The sequence below is a fragment of the Rhipicephalus microplus genome, chromosome 7, assembly GCF_043290135.1.
Source record: "Rhipicephalus microplus isolate Deutch F79 chromosome 7, USDA_Rmic, whole genome shotgun sequence".
Classification (NCBI taxonomy): Eukaryota; Metazoa; Arthropoda; class Arachnida; order Ixodida; family Ixodidae; genus Rhipicephalus; species Rhipicephalus microplus.
The window spans coordinates 92,781,721-92,803,095 of NC_134706.1; the positions used below are offsets into that span (position 1 = coordinate 92,781,721).

Here is a 21,375-nt window from a genome sequence, read left to right on the forward strand (position 1 = left end):
AAAAATAAATATTGGAAAAATAAAATATGGACAGTGTGCCGTAAATGGCAGAGAACTTAAGCTGAAAATTTACCTTTTTTTCATTAAGATAGAATTTATCGAAGTAGAGGCATTAGGCCAACATAAAAAAAAGAAAAAAGGTTTTTTTTTTGTCGAGCCTGGTGGCATACTTGTCACCACCCCGTTATAAAGGGGACGCTCATAGCATCCATCCATCCATCCTTCTAAATTCACAGATAAACCCAAAAAAGTGTATGGAGGGAGGGCCGCTGTGATAGCTCAGTGGTTAGAGCATCGAACGCGTAATTCGAAGGTCGTAGGTTCGATTCCTGCTCACAGTTGGTAATTTTTTCATCCACTTTTCTTTCTTTTTATTTACATTCCATTGGTTTTAATAACTTCCCCTGTACATTCCTTGGCATTACTGTCTGTTATATCTCATTAATATTGTGTTAAAACACGGAAAAACGAGCCCTTAGGTATACACTTCTTTCCCTTATATATATATATATATATATATATATATATATATTGCATGTTAGCCAGCTCTGTGCCAGCGTGAAAGAAGACGTTGACGTCCGTGTGTGGCTCGTGCTTGCCGGGTTCCTGCCTGTACCAGCTTGTTGCGGCTAACGTTTCTCGAATAATAACCTGTGTTTTTACGCAACCTTGCTCGTTGCATTTGGTGGAAACGTGCTGGGTAACGTCCTGGAGCTCCGCAGCCGTAAGCTACCATCTCAGTCCGCGATGACCGATCGCGTCGATTCCCCGCAAGGCTCTTCCACGCTGCCACCTGTCATGTGTTCTGGTGTACTTTGTCTGCGTGACCCACCAGTATACAACCGCACTGAAGATCAAGATGTCGAGGACTGGCTGGCAGAGTACGAGCATGCCAGCGCGATGAACAATTGGGATGACCCTGCGAAGCTGACTCACGTCATCTTTTACTTGACGGATTTGGCCAACCTATGGTTCACCAACCACCAAGCCGACATCCCCACCTGGTCGGTTTTCAAAGAAGCCGTCACCTCGTTTTTTGGCCGTCCAGCCATGCGTGAGCATCGTGCTGAACTGGGCCTGCGGGGACGATTTCAGTGAAATGTGAGAGCTTCACGAGTTACATTGAGGATGTGATCAGCCTCTGTAGGCGAGTTGATGCGAGGATGACGGAGGCTGACAGAATAAAGAATATATTGAAAGGCATTGATGACGACGCTTTTCATATGCTTGTGGCCAAAGACCCACAGACCGCCACGGCCATGGTTCAGCTATGTCGAAGTTTCGATGAGCTGCGCAAGCAACGAATTTCTACACATCGCGCTAATACGCAAACTGCTGATATTTCGGCTTTGGAGTGCAAAAGCAGTGGCCCCGACTACAGCGTGTTAATGCCTCAAATTCAACAGTACATCCGGAAGGAAGTTGCTCGACAGCTCTCTCTTGTCGCCATCATCAACGAGACCCCCAAAGCACTGGACCACTCACTTCACCGTGCTATTCAGACGCAAGTTGCCGAGGCTCTCCCTTCGCCCGCGTCCCCAATATCAGTGGCTGCACCGTTGACTTATGCAGAAGCCATCCGCCGACCTCCTGCCCAACCGCCGCTCCCTTCATACAGTCCAGCCATTAACTTCTACAGGTCACCAGTTTCGGTTTATCCGGTAAATCGGCCCTTTCCACCACCTCGAGCACCTGTAAACTCTTGGCGTACTCCGGATAACCGGCCCGTCTGCTACAACTGTGGTATTCCAGGACATGTCGTGCGCTACTGTCGTCGCCGTGGATTCTATTTTAATGATGTTCAGCATTCCGGCAACGTACCTCGGCAATCAGAATCGCATGTGACACCTGATTCATATGACCCCCGCTCACGTCGACCAGACTTCAGCCGACATCGATCTCCTTCACCCCGTCTTCGGTCTCGTTCCCTGATGCTTCGCCGTTCCAACCACGCCCAGGAGGAAAACTAACTGTCACAACTCCTGAGGCAAGAGCTGCGCCACCGACGAAATTTCCAAGGCCTCATTTCTCGCCCCCTAACGAGATTGCCGTGTTTGTGGACGGTTTCGCCACAACTGCTCTTGTCGACACAGGTGCCACTATTTGTATAATCAGTGAAGTGTTATGCCGCAAACTGAACAAAGTGACGACTCCACTGGTTGAAATTTCTTTACGCACAGTGAGTTCGCAACACGTCCAACCTTCTGCCACATGCACAGCTCGTGTTGTGATTCAAGGAGTGCTTTACATGGTTGAATTTGCCGTCCTTCCGCATGCGTCTCATGAAATCATCCTGGGATGGAACTTTCTTTCCGCTAGTCATGCGGTTGTCGACTGCGCTCGTGCTCAAATCGTTTTGTTTTCATTCAGCACGACATTCATAGATCTCCCTCGCTCACCCAAAAAGGTGATCGTTGCCGCTGACGTCGTCATTTCTGCTTTTTCGGTCGCCGCGGTATCTCTTTTGTGCAACTCCGTTTCTGATTCAACTACCCTGTTCATGCCGTCACAAGAATGCGCTCGTCGTCGGAACCTTGTCATCCCGTTTGCCGTCATCACACTTGCCGATGGCTCCATTGCCGTGTACGTGCGCACTTCGTTCCCTTGTCCCGCTACATTATTGCATGGCGAATGTATAGGGAGTCTTGACACTTATGATGACATCTTTCCTTTCGATGCCCGTTCTGATACGACACCGATGTCCGTGGAGGCTGTCACAGCTGCCACCGCGCCCTCACTACCTGACGAAGACGTTCTGTTGCGCAGCGTAGACACCGGCCTTACGCAAGACCAGCACAATCAGCTCATTCAACTACTTCACCATTTCCGCGCTTCCTTCGACCACGGACAACCTCCCTTGGGACGCACGTCAGTTGTCGCTCACCATATCGACACCGGTCATCATACTCCACTTCGTCAGCGCCCCTACCGCGTCTCGCAGGCTGAGCGTGACGTCATCACTCAACACGTCGACGAGATGCTGCAACGTGGTGTTATTCAGCACTCACACAGTCTTTGGGCTTCGCCAGTGGTCCTCTTCGAAAAAAGGATGGCTCCATCAGGTTTTGCGTGAATTATCGTCGACTAAACAACATCACACGCAAGCATGTTTATCCCCTGCCACGCATTGATGACGCCTTAGATTGCCTTCAAGGTGCGGAGTTTTTCTCTTCACTTGATCTGCACTGCACTCTGGATATTGGCAAGTGCCAATGGCTGAAGCAGACCGTCCAAAAACGGCGTTTGTGACCCCTGACGGCTTATATGAATTTAATGTAATGCCCGTCGGTCTTTGCAATGCGCCTGCGAAATTTGAAAGAATGATGGACAGTGTCCTCAGGGGACTTAAATGGCACATCTGTCTTTGTTATTTAGACGACATAGTTGTATTCTCGGCGAATTTCAAAACTCATCTTTCCCGTCTGGAACAAGTTCTCCAGTGCCTTACGGCAGCCGGGTTGCAACTAAACTTCTAAAAATGTCGTTTTGGCGTCCGCAAACTCACAATACTCGGCCACGCCGTTTCAAAAGAAGGAATATCGCCACACCCTGCCAAACTGCGTGCCATTGCCGAGTACCACAAGCCTACTACCCTAAAGGAGCTTCGTAGTTTCGTAGGCTTGTGTTCCTATTTTCGGCGTTTCATTCCCAATTTCGGCTCTATAATTGCCCCCCTGCCTCAGCTTCTCTCCCGTAGCGCGGACCTCTCTGGCTGGAATTCCCACTGCGATGACGCATTCACGGCGCTGCGCCGGCTACTCACGTCTCCGCCAGTTCTCCGCCACTTCGATCTCAATGCACCAACTGAAATTCACACGGATGCAAGCTGTGTTGGCCTCGGTGCCATTCTCGCTCAACGCAAGGATCGCTGCGACGAGTACGTTGTCGCCTATGCCAGCCGTACCCTAACGAAGGCGGAGTCCAACTATTCCGTCACGGAAAAGGAGTGCTTGGCTATCATTTGGGCTATAGCAAAGTTTAGCACTTAACTTTACGGACGCCAGTTTGATGTCGTCACAGATCACCATGCCGTATGCTGGTTAGCGTCCATGAAATATCCTACTGGCTGCCTCGCTCGTTGGGCTTTACGCCTTCAGGAATACGATATCCGTGTTGTTTATCGCTCAGGACGCAGACATTCAGACGCCGATGCACTATCCCGTTCTCCACTGCCTCCTGACTTTGCCTGCTTATCAACTGCCATTTGCGATTCGTCATCGTTGAGCATTACTGACATGCCATCCGAACAGCGCAAGGATCCTTGGATCAATCCTTTGCTCGACGTCCTCTCTCACAGTTCGTCAGAAACGACTTCACTTTCCCTCTCTCGTCAAGCAAGACACTTTGCTGTCCGTGAAGGCTTGTTGTATCGCCGCAATTACGAGACGGACGGCCGTAGGTGGCTCCTTGTCATCCCTCGTCATTTGCATTCGGACATCTGCGCTGCCTTTCACGGTGACCCACAGTGTGGCCACGCTGGAGTATTTAAGACCTACTCTCGCCTTCGTCTAAGATACTACTGGGGTGGCATGTATCGGCACGTTCGCCAGTACGTTTGGCCATGCACCACGTGTCAACGACGCAAGACGCCTTCTCACAGCACTGCTGGCACTTTGCAACCCTTAACCTGCCCAGCGAGACCATTCGACCGCGTCGGAATTGATATTTATGGTCCTCTACCCAACTCTCTTCGAGGCAATTGGTGGATTATCGTCGCCGTCGATCATTTTACACGCTACGCTGAAACATCTGCGCTGCCTGCTACCACTGCGAAAGACGTTGCGTCCTTTCTTCTTCACCATCTCAATTTGCGACACGGTGCACCTCGTGAATTACTGAGTGACCGTAGACGCGTGTTTCTCTCGAACACCGTCGACGAGCTGCTCAAGGCATGTCGCACTGTCCATCGGAAATCTTCGGCATACCATCCTGAAACCAACGGCATGACGGAACGCTTTAACCGTACCCTTGGAGATATGCTTGCCATGTACGCCTCTGACGACCACACCAATTGGGACCAAGTGCTCCCTTTTGTAACGTACGCGTACAACTCTGCGCGACAAACAACCACTGGCTTTTCTCCTTTCTTCCTCCTGTACGGACGTGAGCCATCATGCTCCATGGACACCATTCTCCCTTACAGGCCTGATGTTTCCGAAGCGACGCCTGTGTCCGAAGCAGCTGCTTATGCCGAAGAGTGTCGTCAACTCGCTCGCTTATTTACCGCACAAGACCAATGGCGCCAGTAAACTGACCACGATTCCTCTGCGTCTACTGTAAACTATAATCCAGGAATGCTGGTTTGGCTCTGGGTCCCGTCTACCCCTCCCGGTCTTTCCCCGAAGCTTTCGTCGAAATACCATGGCCCCTACCGTGTGGTGCGGCAAACATCTCCTGTCAACTATGAAGTTGAGCCGATTGATCCACCTTCGGACCAACGCTGCCGTGGGCGTGAAACAGTACACGTATCACACCTCAAACCGTGCTATGATTCCCTTGTCGTGTCCTTTCCCTAGGTCGCCAGGTTGGCTCCTGTCTGCGCGGGGAGTAATTGTACCAAAGCATAGTGGCGCCAGCTCTGTGCCAGCGTGAAAGAAGACGTTTACGTCCGTGCGTGGCTCGTGCCTGCCGGGTTCCTGCCTGTACCAGCTTGTTGCGGCTAACGTTTCTCGAATAATAACCTGTGTTTTTACGCAACCTTGCTCGTTGCAATATATATATATATATATATATATATTTATATATATATATGGTAAGGCGGGGAAAAACACGACAAGAATTTAAAAAAGGTGAATTGAACTTTTCGTTCCACTCGTTATCATTAAACATGAATGCAGAAACTTTAAAATGTGTAGAAAGTATCTGCTACATAAATATTACCAGGCTGTGATCGTTTGAAAGTTTACTATAAAAATAACTAAAAATACATGAGGTGTCTCAATTTGCCCAAACTAGCAGGGCGAAACAAACGATCGAGGAAAAAAACAAAGTCATCTTTTCTGTTGTTGCAATACAGACACATGAAATTTACTCCGTTCGCCGTCACGCAGTCCTCATGAGCCGGGTTCTTGCACTACACGCATTAAATCCAGACAGACTACGGCGCTGTGTTGCTCCAAAACTCCTTGCCGACAAAACACCTGCTAAAATTGTCCTATGTTCGACGCTTGCACTGCATTAGAATATTTACCAATTAGTAGCTAGATATGTTCTGAGACACCTTCGTTGCCTAAACCATAGACGAAATATTTCGTGAACAATATTTCTGTTAAATATTTTGCCATAAAAACTTTACTGTCTTATTTCCATCAAAAAACCATGGACGAAACATTTCGTAAATATTATTTCTGTTGAGCATTTGTAAGAAAAATTTTATTGACAATGCTATTTCAAAATGCTATTGACGAAATATTTCATCTATTTTACCAGAATATTTCACCAAAATATTTCAACAAAAATTTCAACAAGGAGATTTTGACCAAAAATGAAAATACACGCACAGAGTTGCAAAAACATTATCAAGATTCGTATACAATATAGCTTGGCGTCATAGCTGTAGATGCTGACCATGAATGGCTTGGTAGAAAAAGCTGGTGAAAGGAGGAAGAGATTTGTGTAACGACTATCCATAGGCAGGTTACAAGCACCACAACGGTGGCAACATGGTTAAAACGTAGGTTTCCAATATGGAAGGCACCGGGTTTGAATCCAAGTGCGGATCGGGAATGCATGTGCGCCAGCTTTTCCCAATTGGTAGAGGAGTAAACTGACCTGACGCTCCGTTGTTTCTGGGTACTCCTCTCGAAAGGTAGCCCATTAGGGTTCTGGGAAAGCCCCTGGGCGTACCTTAACGAACCACTGTCTTGATGAAGTAGTTGATTATCCGCCGCTGTTGTGGGAAGCAGAGAATTGCTGCCACCAGGTACCTACTGGCTAAATAGGTACAAGCCCGCTTCCGGCATGGCGCTCGGCAGAACGAAGTTGTAGTCGCTTGACAGGGCACCCATCCCGTTGGAAATTGGCGGCAGGGTACCACTAGACCTAAATTTAAGGTCATCTGCTTTTTGTCGAGTTTATTGATGACTTTTCAATTGAAAGTAGCGGGACGATTTTCAATCTTAATCAAAAACTGCTTAAGTAGTAATATTTAACTTGACCCACAATGTACTTTCAATCTCCACTGCACTATTTATCATTGATAAATCTATATCAAATTTATTGATGGCGTTACAATTGAAAGTCCCGGGCAAATTTTTAATCCTGGCCAACAACTGTCTTAGTGATATTTCACTGAATCCACTATGTACTTTCCACCACCACTTCATTTTTGTCTCATTGATAAATCTATACGGAGTTAATTGATGGCTTTTTATTTGAAAGTCTTGGGCCAGTTTATAATCCTGGTCAACCATTTATTCCACGGTATTTTATTATAGCCGTCATATATTTTCGATGCCATCTATTGTCATTGCTAAATAACTTCTCGTTGTTTTTGTCAATAAGATTTTTTGTAAGGGAGCGTCTGTCACTGTAATCGAAGATCGAAAAGTAAACAAAAGTTCTTTTTGTATCCGTGGTACGCAAATTCAAATTTCACTTTACCATATATATATATATATATATATATATATATATATATATATATATATATATATATATATATATATATATATATATATTAGGTAAGGCGCGCTCGATCACACCGAGAAAGCCGCGCATTCGAAGAAAAAAAAATGCTCAAGGTCACGAGGTACGGGTACGTAGTTTCTTTGCCCTGCCAACCCTCCCTGCTTAGCTTCCAGCGCTTTCGTCGGGACGAGAGAAGAGATAATGCAATTGCAGCATGCGACAAACCTTTGTAACTCCACTAGCACTGAACGGATTGTTAAAATTTTTGCGGCGTTGAATTCTTGAGTCAATAAGCTCTTCTAGTGAATTCATTCCATGGTTACTTGAAAGATTGTTTCAAAACCTCTTTAACGCATTTGTTTCGACAGTTGTCACGACGAAAAACGAGCTCATTCAGCGATAATAGCGCGCACTGGTAAAATCTACCGTGTGCGTGTTTGTGTACGTGCGTGTGTATTTAACAAAACAAGTGACTAAATATGAAAGTAGCGGCTGAAGGGTGCACTGTGGGCTGAATTTCGCTATCGCGTTCAACTTTCAAACTTGAAGCTTAAGGGTCCCCCAATTTTCTTAGCACGCAGTAAGAAAAATAGAACTAAATGAATGCAGTGAAAACAATTGAGATCGTGTAACAGTGGAAGATGCGTCGAAAGAGAAAAAGTCCGATAAGGAAAAAAACGTCACCGTATGCAATCCCACCGGCCTAAGACAACATTGGACAGGTTCTTACAGCAGAAAACGTGAATACAGCTTCCTTGGCAATTCCTGCCATTATCAAGCTTGCGGCCACACGAAAATTCTTCTTTCTTACTCCGAGAAGATATCAAAAGACCCGCATTAGTGGCATCAGATGAAAAATATAGCTATGGCTTTGCTTTTTTTTTCGTGTGAAAGTTCACCACTTCAACTCTAGAAATCGTAAATTTAGTGAGTGTTTGATGGGGCTCGCATAGACGTGGTGTGGCCGGCATACCTAATACAAAGACTCCTGACCCTACTTAAATGGGTTTGAGTGTTATACCAGAAACCACTATGAGCCACTGCCCAAACAATTTACTTTATCTTTGCCTATATTACAGCAGTTCCGAAAATGCATTTATAAATGGCATTCATAAAAAATGAGGTAGACCAAAGTATCTTGAGAGTAAATAGGTATGAAAAATTCACCAACTCAAGCATTTCCTTATTCTGCTTGAAGATATACAAGTAACTACTTAACATGTTGTTTTTGAGGACTAGACTTCCAAATATCTACGGCGAATCTATTGAACGTTCGTGCAAGGGTGCTCTTTGGATTGTTTTAGGTACTTCAATGGTCTTTTGTTTACGGACGACACTATGTTACTCGTAGGTAATCAAACAACTTGCTGGAGTAGTCAGGTGTGTCTGGCAGTTAGGCTTCACATTTGCGTTTTCTACTTAGCAATAATGAACTCTTGCAAATGGAGATAACAAATCATTTCACATGTTGAATATTGTATACTGAGATACAAGTGTCTACACGTTCGACGAGCAAATTTTGCAACAAATAGGCTAGGTGAGTGGTTATTTTTTTAAGCTGAATGCGCTAATAAGGATCAATATCATGCACATTTTCATATTCTTCACACGCACTTTATGCACGCGGTAGAGATTTACTAATACACCAACGTTCTGCGAAAGTAGCGTAATGGTTCAGAGTCTGCTATTCAGTGTGAATTCCTTGATACATGGCACAGGAAACTGGAAGATTTATCTGCATGTGAGTGTTTTGGGATGAGAAAACATGACGCAATAATTCACTCTTCTGGTTCGGGTAAGCAAATAAATACTTAGCGTGATGAATTCGCCCAAAATAAGCGCACGAATGGCGCAGTAGATTGTAGAAACACAAGATTTTGAGAAGCAGTTATGAGTTACTGCTAATAATTACATATTTGAATATTGTACCGTATTCGCAACTTGTTTCTCTGTGTAACGTGCACAAGTGAGCGCTAGAATGACGTCGACGGTCGCTGAATGCAAATTGAAAAGTGAGCTCCCGAGGAGAAAGCTTGCGCATGTTTCTGAGGAGTCTTTCCGTATTTTTCGTATAGTTTTGTTTTGTGATTTTTCATGAAGTTATTAGTGGCATGCGAAAACTTAAATGCAAAAGAGCCCACATAAGTAATACCTCGGTGACGTTGTGTTTTATTTCAATTAGCAGGTCAACACCAAGAGGAAAAAAACAATTTATACACTTCCACCCTTCTCTTTTTTTTAGGAAGTACTAGACCTGTGGTAGTAGCTTTATTTTTACTTGAGACCATTTTTGAGGAACCATCATACCGTAAAATTATACACATTTAAAAATTTAGTAAGCAACAAGCATGCGTCCTCAAACTTATTTGTCATTGTTATTATTCCGCTTCTTTTATTTTCATTTTCGTTTTTAATTTGATTTTTTTGACGGCTACCCCTCATGTAAAGTCCTCGAACCCATCAGCAATGAATAGACCAAAACAAGCGAATAAATGAATTGTGTATGTGTATACTCAAATGTCAATCGGAAATTCCGGAATACCTTTCCACTAGTATTATAAAGATCAGGAATTGATAGTAATTGGACACGATAGTACAGAGTCAAGATATATTGCAATCCTAATCTTCGCGAGAAGGTTAATACTATTGAACATTTCTCATGTACAAATGTTATGACTGCTACATTGCATGCTGCGTATATTAGTATTTGATTGCGTGGTGTCGTCAAGATGTGACTTGTAAGTTTTTGTCTGTGGTTAAATTTTGCACTGATTTCTTGCTTTAATTGAGAAAAAATTGGCAGATACCACGTACAGTGGGAATCGGTGATATGCAAAGCGCGAATGAGAAAGGTTGATTTGTCACAATAAAATCAGCACAACGTTTCGAGGCGCACGTAGTTTGTGCCGTACATTACTTCCATGTGATGATTGTCATGCTAGAGCTTGGCATTTGTGTTTGTCGTTTATTCACGTCACGTAATACCAAATTAGGTATATGTGAAGCTAACGAAACGGCCGTGAGCGCGCATTGAGCGTAGCATGTAGTTTTGTTTTGCATGTCACGCATGACAAGAATATCATGTTGAAACGTGTCACTAACCTTCTTGCTCTGTTCCTGTCACATAATACCAAATTCTGTATACGCTAAGCTAGTGAAATGACCGCTAGTGCACCATGAGCGTTGCATGTAGTAATGTTTTAAATGACACGCATATCATGATTATCATGTTTGAAGGTGTCACTTACCTTCGTCATACGTTCACTTCACGTAATACCAAATTTGGTATAAGTAAAGCTAGGAAAACAGCCGCGAGCGCATCATGAGCGTGGCATGTAGTCATGTTGTTAATTGGCATGTATCTTATGTTTACCATGTTTGCACCAGTTATATAATTTCGCCATCAATTCACGCCACGTTATACCAAGTTGGATATATGAGAAGCTTGCGAAACGGCCGTGAAGCGCATCTTGAGCGTGGCATGTAGTCATGTTCCTACATGACACACATGGCACGATTTTCACTTTAGGGCCCGTCACTCACGTTTGTCATGGAGTTGTGTCATACCATACCAGTTTTGAACTATGTCATGTCAACAAAACTTCCGCAAGAGGAAATCGATGGCATGTAAATCGTGACATTCATGACAAACATGTCATTATTTTCACGTTATGGCTAGCCAGTAATGCTCGTCTTAGAGTCATATTATGGGATACTAGTTTTGGTATAAATATCATTGTCCAAACGGCCAGGAGAGCTAAATGTTGTAGGTGGCTGGACAGATAGATAGACAGATATGGTCGAACTCACCGAAGTTCACTAAGAACTGCTTCGCATAAAAAAGTCGAGCAATGTGCAGCCAGTATTCCCTGGAGAGCTCGTCCTGCTTTTGCGGCTATTAGTGCAAATGGTAAAACTCATAGGAGAATGATACATTCTAGTATTTAAAGGGTAAATCTCATTCTGCAGAAGTTCTCGTTACGACCAGACTAGAGAATAAGGTGTCCGTTCTAGTACTCTATGTTTATGTACCTCATGAGCTGTAGTCACCTTTGATTCGTGTATACGAACCTTATTTAAATGAATTACAATTGTTTTGGGTGCTGCAGCCAAGGGCGCGAAAGGTACCTGACTTAGATACGTCACCTAGAACGTAGCTGCAGAGGTCCTATCTGTCATTCCCAATTTACAAAACTGCAAAAACGCATGTATAGTACATTACCACAACAATACAAACAGCCTATTATTTTTTGAATGGAAATAAGAACACAGGAGTGACAACAATAAAACAGAAGTAGAGATGTAGCAGAAGGTGTTTCAGAAAACATTAAGACATTACGATATGCATTACACATCATTTAAATATGTATGCATAGCCCAGCCACGTTGGTCTAGTGGCTTAGGTACTCGGCCGCTGACCCGCAGGTTATGGGATCAAATCCCGGCTGTGGTGGCTGCATTTCCGATGGAGGCTGAAATGCTGTAGGCCCGTGTGCTCAGATTTGAGTAGACGCTAAAGAACCCCAGGTGATCAAAATTTCCGGAGCCCTCCACTAAGGCATCTCTCGTAACCATATGGTGATTTTGGGACGTTGAACTCCACCTATCAATCAAGTATCTATGCATAGCTTAGCACAAAATCCTAAATTTCAGGAAATAATAATTCTTGGACTTGCCTATTAAATGTGTTGGAGAGATTCTATTTTGCAGTAGGTTAATTATACCTAAGTATTCGCATTTCATGCTTGGTAATAATGTTGCCACTGTGGCACATGCAAGAAGAAGAGCCTGAAAAAATAGTAATATGATTTGGGCACCCTCTTTGTTTGTTGAAAATATCTCATGCCCGTGTGTACGTCGATGTAGGCCGGGTGGAGGCTGGAGTTGTAGCGAAGGGTCGAGCTCGTGCAGTCTTGTACGTCGTATGCTTGGTGTGTTCTACTCAGTCAGTGTGAAACTGTGGGCCAGTTGACGAATCTGCCTCGCTGCATCCGCTCTTGAAAGTGGAATTGGAACGCTGTTCGCTTCTTTATGCTTCGCTTCACTATCGCCTTTGGGTGGGAGTTGCTTTCACGAAAGCTTACACCACCAATTACTGACAGTGCGGTATGCGATGTTTGCGGCACCGACGAAAATATCGAACATCTGCTGTGCCAATGTCCTCGATTTGCCTCAGATAGACAAGTACTTGCCAACGCAATGCAGCGTCTGGATGAGCGGCCTCTTTCTGCGCAGGCGCTATTACGGCAACGTCACATGCTTCGACAGCCCACAAGGCAGTGAAAGCCCTGCTTTGTTTCCAGAGAAAGACAGGCTTGTGATAACGCCTCTGATATGCGGGAGAGTTCTACACGCTGCAGTGAATTGACTGTCAGTCTCTCCCCCACACTTTTTCTTTTCCCTCTCTTCCCTCTTTCTCGTCTTTCTTGCCCCCTTCCCTAATCCCCCAGTGTTGGGTAGCCACCCGGAAGTCTTTCTGGTTAACCTCCCTGCCTTCTTCCTTTTGTTGCTTCCTCCTCCTCCTCCTTCTCCTCCTTTTCCTCTTATGTCCATATCATTGAAATCACGTCAAACGAAATGCAGTCGAGATGGACGTATTATTATGTACTCCTTCAGTGGTAGGAGCTCGAAGATTATCTTCGTGTTCAAATCCGCGAATGTGCATACATTCCTAAACTTCGTGTTAATAAAGCGTGGGTGCCACCACGAAAATGCGGAAAGGTTCGCTATGCAGCGTTGAACTTTGCGAAACGTTATACAGGAATATACTAATGTGCCGAGCAAGTACGCCATTTCAAAGCTTACAGGGTTAACAAGGGAAGTGTAGCGAAAGCTGTACGGTATAATGAGCGCCCAGAGAGTGCGTGAAGAGCGCGAGGCACAGCCGAATATTCGTCACAGCCTAATCGGCGTACAACTACTTTCGCGAAAGGAGGACCATGCCATCTACGTGGCGCGATCGGTAAAACAGGTCACCATGCAATAACGAACTCTCGGCAGTTGAGCCTGGGCCTTGCGAGTACGGTGAGCAAGTGTACGTGGCTGGGTCCCTTGGGAACCTAGCCTCGATATAGCGTTGAATAGAATTATCCTTTAGGAGAAAACAGTAGCGGTCGCTAAGTACCTTATAGCCCTATATATTTCATAAAGACACGGTACTTAGGCGCGATAATATACCTAAGCGAAAAACGGAGGAGCATGGGGATACTTACGTGAGGCATGAAAGGTGGTCCGCGGAGCACGTCTAAATGTTTGCCTTCCTTCTTGTTTTTATTGCGCGAGTTTTGATGTATGAAACTGCACGTGGCAAAGTTCTAATTCTAAAACAAATCAAAATATTAAAAACTTTGCCTTCACCACTTCTGCTATTAGTAACCGTTGTCATGGAGGACAATACTTTGAAAACTTGCGTAGAAAAGAAGAAGAGTCATTTGAAGTGCAGGGAGCCTTTAAATGAATCGTGCAATTAAATGGTGGTTCTGTTTAAACAGAATGATACCGCTCTGCAAACAATATAATAATAAATTTTATCGTCATTGACATAATATTGAAAAAAAAATCTAAGTAAAGTTTTGTGTTTAAATATCGCGATGAAGTCTCCATGCGTGACATTCCGGATTTAAAAATGTATTTGTCATATTTTGCGACACAAGCTCAGCGAAATTCATCCAACCTAGGCACAAGTCTATGGCTGCTTCGAAGGACTATGAACCTAATTTTCGCCGATTTTAAGCTACATATATGCTCTTGTAAACGCTGTCAAGATCTCCAATGTCGTAGCGAATGACGCGGTAGTTTCAACGTAGGAGCACCACCCGCACTTTGGTGTTGCGAATTTTATCACTCATCAAGCATATTGTGTTAGCAGGCGTGATAAATGTAGGACTGTGAAACTGTAACTTCCTGACGAGAGTAAAAATATCTTTTTTTGTAACCCTTCAAGGACGATACATTCCGTTTCATCAATATTCGCTGACCACAAAACTGCTTTCCGAATTAAAGCGGAAAGTCAGGCAGTCTTCCCGGGGATGCTCCCAGCACGAGTCTATCCAACATCTCTCAATCATGCGGCTCACTTCATCGCAAGTAGCCATTCCTTTCCCAAGAAAGCTTTACGATGTCGTGAGGAAGCTACCCGGAAAACCCGTTTGGCGATCCTTACATGCAACTCCAACTTCCTTTTATTCATTCTATTGCAGATAAGTTACAAACAGCAGCCACATTGACTGCTCTACATTTACCCTGTGTGGTGGTAACCCTTTGAAGCCCGTAGAGAAAAAAAACAGAACTCATTGTCTCGCTAAGGGGTTTCGTACGAGGCTGCTGCTTGGAGAATAAATGTATGTGCTGACTCTTGTAGGTCATTGTGTTTAAGAACACGAGAGTAGTAAGTAGAGCCAGTGACAGCAGTTATGTTCGCTTAGTGAAATAAATCAGATCCGTTCACCATACTTATAGGACCTCGTTCAATTGAGATGCTGCTTTTGCCGGATTGTTATTGTTAATGTTTCTTCGTCGCTTGCCCTACAGTGAAAGTGAACGTGTCCCTTTGTACTTGAGTTCAGCGCTTCAAAAGCGCTGTGCGTTTATTATTATTTTTTGTTATGCGAAGAGCTTTCAACGAAACATTAGGAATTACTAATTGAATATTTCCATGTGAATTAGTTATATAATGCTTGCGCCCTTGCGTAAGCACTGCGCATATCACGACTCGGAGCGGGATAAAACATCAACAAAATGGTTAGGATATCCCGATCGGAATTGATTGCCCATTTATTATTTCATTTCTCTTTTCTTTTATAATTGCTTCCAATCAAGAAGAACAAGTTGATTCAACTTCGTTGTTTTCAGGTAAAGAAAATGGCATGTCGCTAGAGTTTGGTTACGTGTGCTGTGAGAGCGAAGAACCTGTAGAAGACCGTGTTTTTTGTGAAGTGGCTTGGTCGTAATTCACTATCCGCACCGTGTAGTGATTTTTTAAGGAAATGAATTATGTGAGCGAAGGTCAATATCGTAACTTTTAATTGAATTGAATAATGACAGCGGGGTTCGCGCATGAATGGCGAAGCCAAATGTGCCTTCACTCAGCAAATGAAAAAGAAGTACCGAAACGACAAAAAAGTGCCATGAAACACCTCGTTACCAGTACATTTATGACTTGGCGGCACTTCATTTGGTTACTGCGACAGCAATATATGCTCCACTATGTTTGACTACATCAATGCAACTAAAAGATTACCATGGTAGTGAACCCGAACTTTTTTAAATATTTAGTGTATAATTCGTAGCGAAGTCAGTCAGGAACAAGAGATGGTTTGACCGCTTGCTCAGCAAACATTTTTATTTATTGGCAGTATTATCTCTAAACTAACTTTTCAGATTGGCTTTCATTTCAATTTAGTTTCATTTAAGTATCCTGCCGCCCATCCCCTTCTCTGGGTGAGCGCCATTCATATGAGGTCATCAGCATCAGCATCATCATCAACATTTCGTCAGTAGGAGCAGCATGGTAGACGAAAATTTGTCAGCCCTGAGCTTTCTATCAGCCGCCCCTCGTTGATAGGCACGCCGTTGTGTACACATGTGCTGCGCGTTTAGCCTCCTTTATGGCGGAAGGGCAGATAGTGACCGCTTTATGGCGGCAAAGTTCGCAGAAGGCATATAGTGTGGCGCCGTTCAAAACTACTCAACGGGAAGTTTCCCGTACTCGCAGAGAAACAACTTCGTTTGGGGTGCTTTAAATTTATATCTTCCAGAATTACAGCGTTACCCTACTTACACACTACAACTGAAGTGTAACACCTTTTTTTCAAAGCAAAGCACTGAGGCCCCCGTCTACTGTAATAAAGAGGAACATATTGGCGCAAGGGCAGCAGCATCGTGTGTGCAGCAGAGGCTCGAGCTGGCGTACTGGGGCTAGGAAATGAGTGCGATCGCTCAACAGCTCGTACGCAATAAATCACCTTTATGTTAGTCTGGGTGGCATCGCTGTTGCTGGCTGGCGTCGGCTAAACCGATGGAGAGGACGAAATTTTAGCAAACTCTACAGTGAGCACCACCTAAACACACGGGTGGATCTGCTTAGCTTGCGGTCAAACATTACGCAACATGACAATGACCAACGTCAGGGTCTCTGACATACGTGGTGTCCGTCTACCACAAACACCGAATAGTTCTAGCAATTCACCAACAAAATAGAAGGCACATACAACTAATTCTGTCCCAGCATTAGTCGAGGAGCCCACGGGGCTACTCGAATCTCCCACAGACATTGTCGGTAGACTCCCTTCGACACAGGAAGCACACCTAAAGGCTAATTCCATCTTGTTGTTTTTGTTCCATTTGAATAGTTTTATTGGGATAAGATATTGCAGTGGTATTTTATAAAGGATGTTCAACATTAGACAGTTTCACCCTAGTAGTGTGATAAATGTATGCAAGTTTGTTGTATATATTTCTGTAACCAATATTTGTCGTTGTAGTATTATATTTACTGTAACCTCTTTTTCTACATATGTTACATAATTGATTGTTCTTGAGTTTATATAATTTACATACTTTTCTATAGCCCTCCAGCTACGCTCTCAGATGAGACCAGCAGTATTGAAAATAATAAAATATTACAAAGTATTTTCAGTGTGAGGGCATGCGACACCGGCTGAGTGGTTGACATACGCACCACTTTTCTTTCGTTCGTTTTTTTTTTCTTTCGTCGAACCCAGAAACTATAGTAAGAAACTCCTTGTTGTTCACATTTCAGGTAAATTTCAGTGACTGCGCGAAGAGTCACTACAGAACTTGCACAACTTACGCTAAATAGTAAAGCGTCCGGTTTTGTTAGTCGCCTGTTTAATTAGCAGGCATCCTGCAGCTTCGAAGAGTCCTGTTCCACTTCGCAGGGCTGATATTGCAGCAGCGACCTTCCTGTTTATCATGTACTACATGTACACTAGAGTATTTGTTTCATTCAATAACGGCGGCTCGCGAAGTATCAACGATACTGAAAAGCAATACTGCGAAGAGTACACATTTCGGGCTTCGTGGGTAGTTGCAGGGCAACTGATATTGCCCGTAGCTTTTCGAAAGCTAAGCTATACGTTGCAGCGCTATCAAAGCTGCTGCGAGATCCCTAGTCACTATGGCAACAAAAGCCTCGCTTCCACGCCATCACCACGGCGCTTAATAAAAGTCGGAGAGCATGGGTGGCTGCAGGGATGGCCGTGACAGGATGGAGACTGAAGAAAACAGCTGCGCTGAGACGACAGTGCCGATGCACTAGACAGCGAAGGAAAAATAAACGCCTAATGAAGCAACGTTGCCCATTAGATGAAGTGAGTGAACCACGTCGAACAGTGTCCTTTCTGTCGTCCTATGTGGCCTCGCAGGAAATTGTGTACGTGAGGTGCTTTTTTTGTGTCCGTTATGCGACACGCGTCTGGTATAAACCTTAGAAAGGACCTTCGGGGGCCCCTCAAGCGTTTGTCAAGTGTGGGCAGCTTCGTAGCTCGGTAATTCGTTAGCAACTTCGCCTCATCTACTCACAATAATTGATCTCTTTTCACGCGGGCTCACTGAGAACATGCAATCTTTTTAAGCAAGTGCTTCGATACCTGGGATCAGTGTTGTACACGTTCCAATAGAACTGGAACAAAAGTTGGTTTCTTGTTTCTTCCCATATTTGGAACGACTTATCGTAACACTTTCATATTGCAAAATTAACTCGTTACAGTTACGCTTCGATAACTGAAACGTGCAGTTACATTATTGTTACATTTCAGTTTTTGAATAAAACACAATGATGTATAATGGTGAGGCCAAATAAAGCGAACAATTTTGTGTTCCTTTCGTGCTACGTACATTTTACAAATTTAACATTGGTGGCGGCAGGTTATATGTAGATAACTAGTGTGCGAGGAAACCATCCTAGACAAACTATTGAGAGGCCACCGGAAAGACTACAAATAAGTCTAACGGCAACTTCAGTGCTCGTTCATTGCAAGTGCAATACATATGACTCTACATCAGTCTTCAAATGTGCAGTGAAGATACTAGACTTTACTCTGAAAACTTCAGAGGGTATCGCAAGAGCAATAAGGCTAAATTACTCTTCGAACAGTTTTTTTACTCTCGCAAAGCAACTGACAGAGTGAAATTCATTTCCACTCAATTTGAAAGGAGAGAGCGAACTAACTACTTCATGCTCTACCTGTTCCTGACAGAGTGGAATGACTTTTATATTCTTTGATTGTACTCCTGTTTCTGATTTATAAATTGATGCGCTGGCACATGGCGAATGAATGGAATTACCTAATAGTACTTAATAGCCACACATATATACATTAAAAAGTACTGCATTTGTTGGTTTTGGCGCTAGAGGTGATGAAAGGGCCACTCACCAGTTTTGACAATTTTGAGTTGACAAGCGCAATGCGTAGATGGGGCATTCATGATCACGCCTGCAAAAAATTAGCAACGCTACGCCCCACGGAAATGCGTCAAATTTCAGGATGAACGCTGCTCCCCCTTCTCTTTGCCGGTGCGTGCCTAGAGAGTGAGGGCATGACGTGCGCGTATGAATGTCCCTACGTACACGGCAATGCAGTGACTTTGGTCATCTACGTAGGCGACTGTGCTCGAACGTTGCCAACAGTGACAAGTGACATGGTGAAAATTATTCAAAAGAACATGCGTAGTTTATGTATGTGTTGCTTGAAGAGATTATTAATATCTAGATAAATAATGAGACGCATTAAGGAAAAGTGAGCGTTCTTTTATTTTCTTTGTTTACCCATGAATCGCAACAAGAGGCGTGTTTAATGTGCTGGCGTTTCGCATGCGTTCGTGTCCCCACAATTCCGCAGTGAGTGCATCGAGCAAACGACAGCCCTGAAACGTTCCTTCGCGTTTGAGCACTCATATATCCTACTGCGTCTAAGCAAGTGTTTCCAAACCATCCCTCAGAAATAGTTGAATGCAATAGCGAAATCCGGCCCCTAGGGTGCCCTTCAACCGCAATTTGCACACTTATATAACGTTTTATTACATACAGACACACAGGCATGCACATACACGCACACAGCAGATTTTACCAACGCGCGTGCACGATTGGTAAAAACAGGTTCTTGATCTAAAGCAAGAGTCGCATCACCTCCAAGGTACACGCCACGCACTTGCCATCTCGGAGGCCATAAAGAGTCTGACAATGCCTCACAGAAGGCAGCGCATTATCTAGCGTTTGCTGTTTGCTTGATCAACGCCTCTGGAAAAGCATGATGCCGCGCCGTGGTCGTCTGGTGCCTAAGGTACTCGGTTTTTGACCCGTAAGTCGAAGGATCGAATTCCGGCTGCGGTGGCTGCATTCTCAATGAAGGCGAAAAATCCGTAGGCTCATGTTCTCGCACTTGGGTGCAAGTTAAAAAATCTCAGGTGATCAAAATGTCTAGAGTCCTCCACTACGGGTTCCATCATAATTACATGGTGGTTTTGGAACCTTAAACCCCACCAGTCAATGGAAAGGCATGATATGTAGTCCGCTCGATGGACATAGTTGTGCATATTTAGAGCTGTTTGAAAATTCTGTGCGTTTATATCGGCGATGGCTGCACTATCTCGGCCTTTTTGAAATGTAGTTTGAGGCCTGTCAAACACTGCCCATAAATCGACGAACGGGCTTGTTTTTGTCGTGACACTTGTCTAACAAAATACGTTAAAGGGGCCCTTAAACACTTTTTCAGGTAACCATAATGTAAATTTATTAGAAAAGATTATTGCCTCACGAATTTGACGCCGCAAAAATTTTCAGAACCATCCAGTGCGAGTGGAGTTACAGAGGTTTGTCGCATGCTGCAATTGCACTCTCTCTTCTCTCGTCCCGACAAAAGCGCTGGAAGCTAAGCACGGAAAGGTGGCAGGGGCAAAGAAACTACATCAACCACGCCTTGTGACCTTGAGAACTTTTTTGACGTGATAGCGTCAAAGAACTCGTGTCGCAGAAAACCCTTCGTTGGCCTCGGTCCAGTTTGTTGTGAGAGAAATATCGTCTGTGCGTCTGTGACCAGAAAATCAAGTTACTGAGATAGTCGCGGGAGGCCGCTACTTGTGCACGCGTTCGCCCGCAATCACACGGAAAAAGCCGCGCATTTGAAGAAAAAAATGTTCTCAAGGTCACGAGGCGCGGTAGTTTCTTTACCCTGCCACCCTCCTTGTTTTGCTTCCAGCGATTTCGTCGGAACAAGAGAAGAGATAATGTAATAAAGAAAGGAAAGAGAGAAGGGCAAATGCAATTGCAGCATGCGACAAACCTTTGTAACTCCATTCGCACTGAAGGGATTCTTAACACATTCTTAACACATTAAATTCGTGAGGAAATATCCTTTTCTAGTGAATTCATTTCATTGTTACTTGAAAAAGTGTTTCAGGGCCCCTTTAACACAATTCGTTCGACAGGTGTCACAATGAAAACGAGCCCATTTGGTTATAATAGCAAGCGCTGGTCCAATCCACTGTGTGCGTGTTTGTGTACGTGCATGTGTATGTAACAAAACGTATGAATAAGTATGCTCTTAGTGGTTGAAGGGTGCACTAGGGGCCGGATTTCGCCATTGCGTTCAATTCTTAAAGGGCCACTCACCAGGCCCCATAAGAAATTTTAGTTAGACAGTGGGAGTTGTTGGATGTACAATGAGGAACATTTTGCTACGAAAATGTTTTGAATCGGTGCATCACGAGTGGAGAAAACGGGTTTTT

The 21,375-nt window shown here is 44.2% G+C and overlaps 1 non-coding gene across 1 annotated transcript; it reads left to right on the forward strand.

The window, feature by feature from the left end:
• The first annotated feature begins 268 nt into the window (after positions 1-268).
• TRNAT-CGU (transfer RNA threonine (anticodon CGU)) lies at positions 269-341 on the forward strand. Its single transcript has one exon. It is a non-coding gene; the product is annotated as a tRNA-Thr (tRNA).
• The last annotated feature ends 21,034 nt before the right edge of the window (positions 342-21,375 follow it).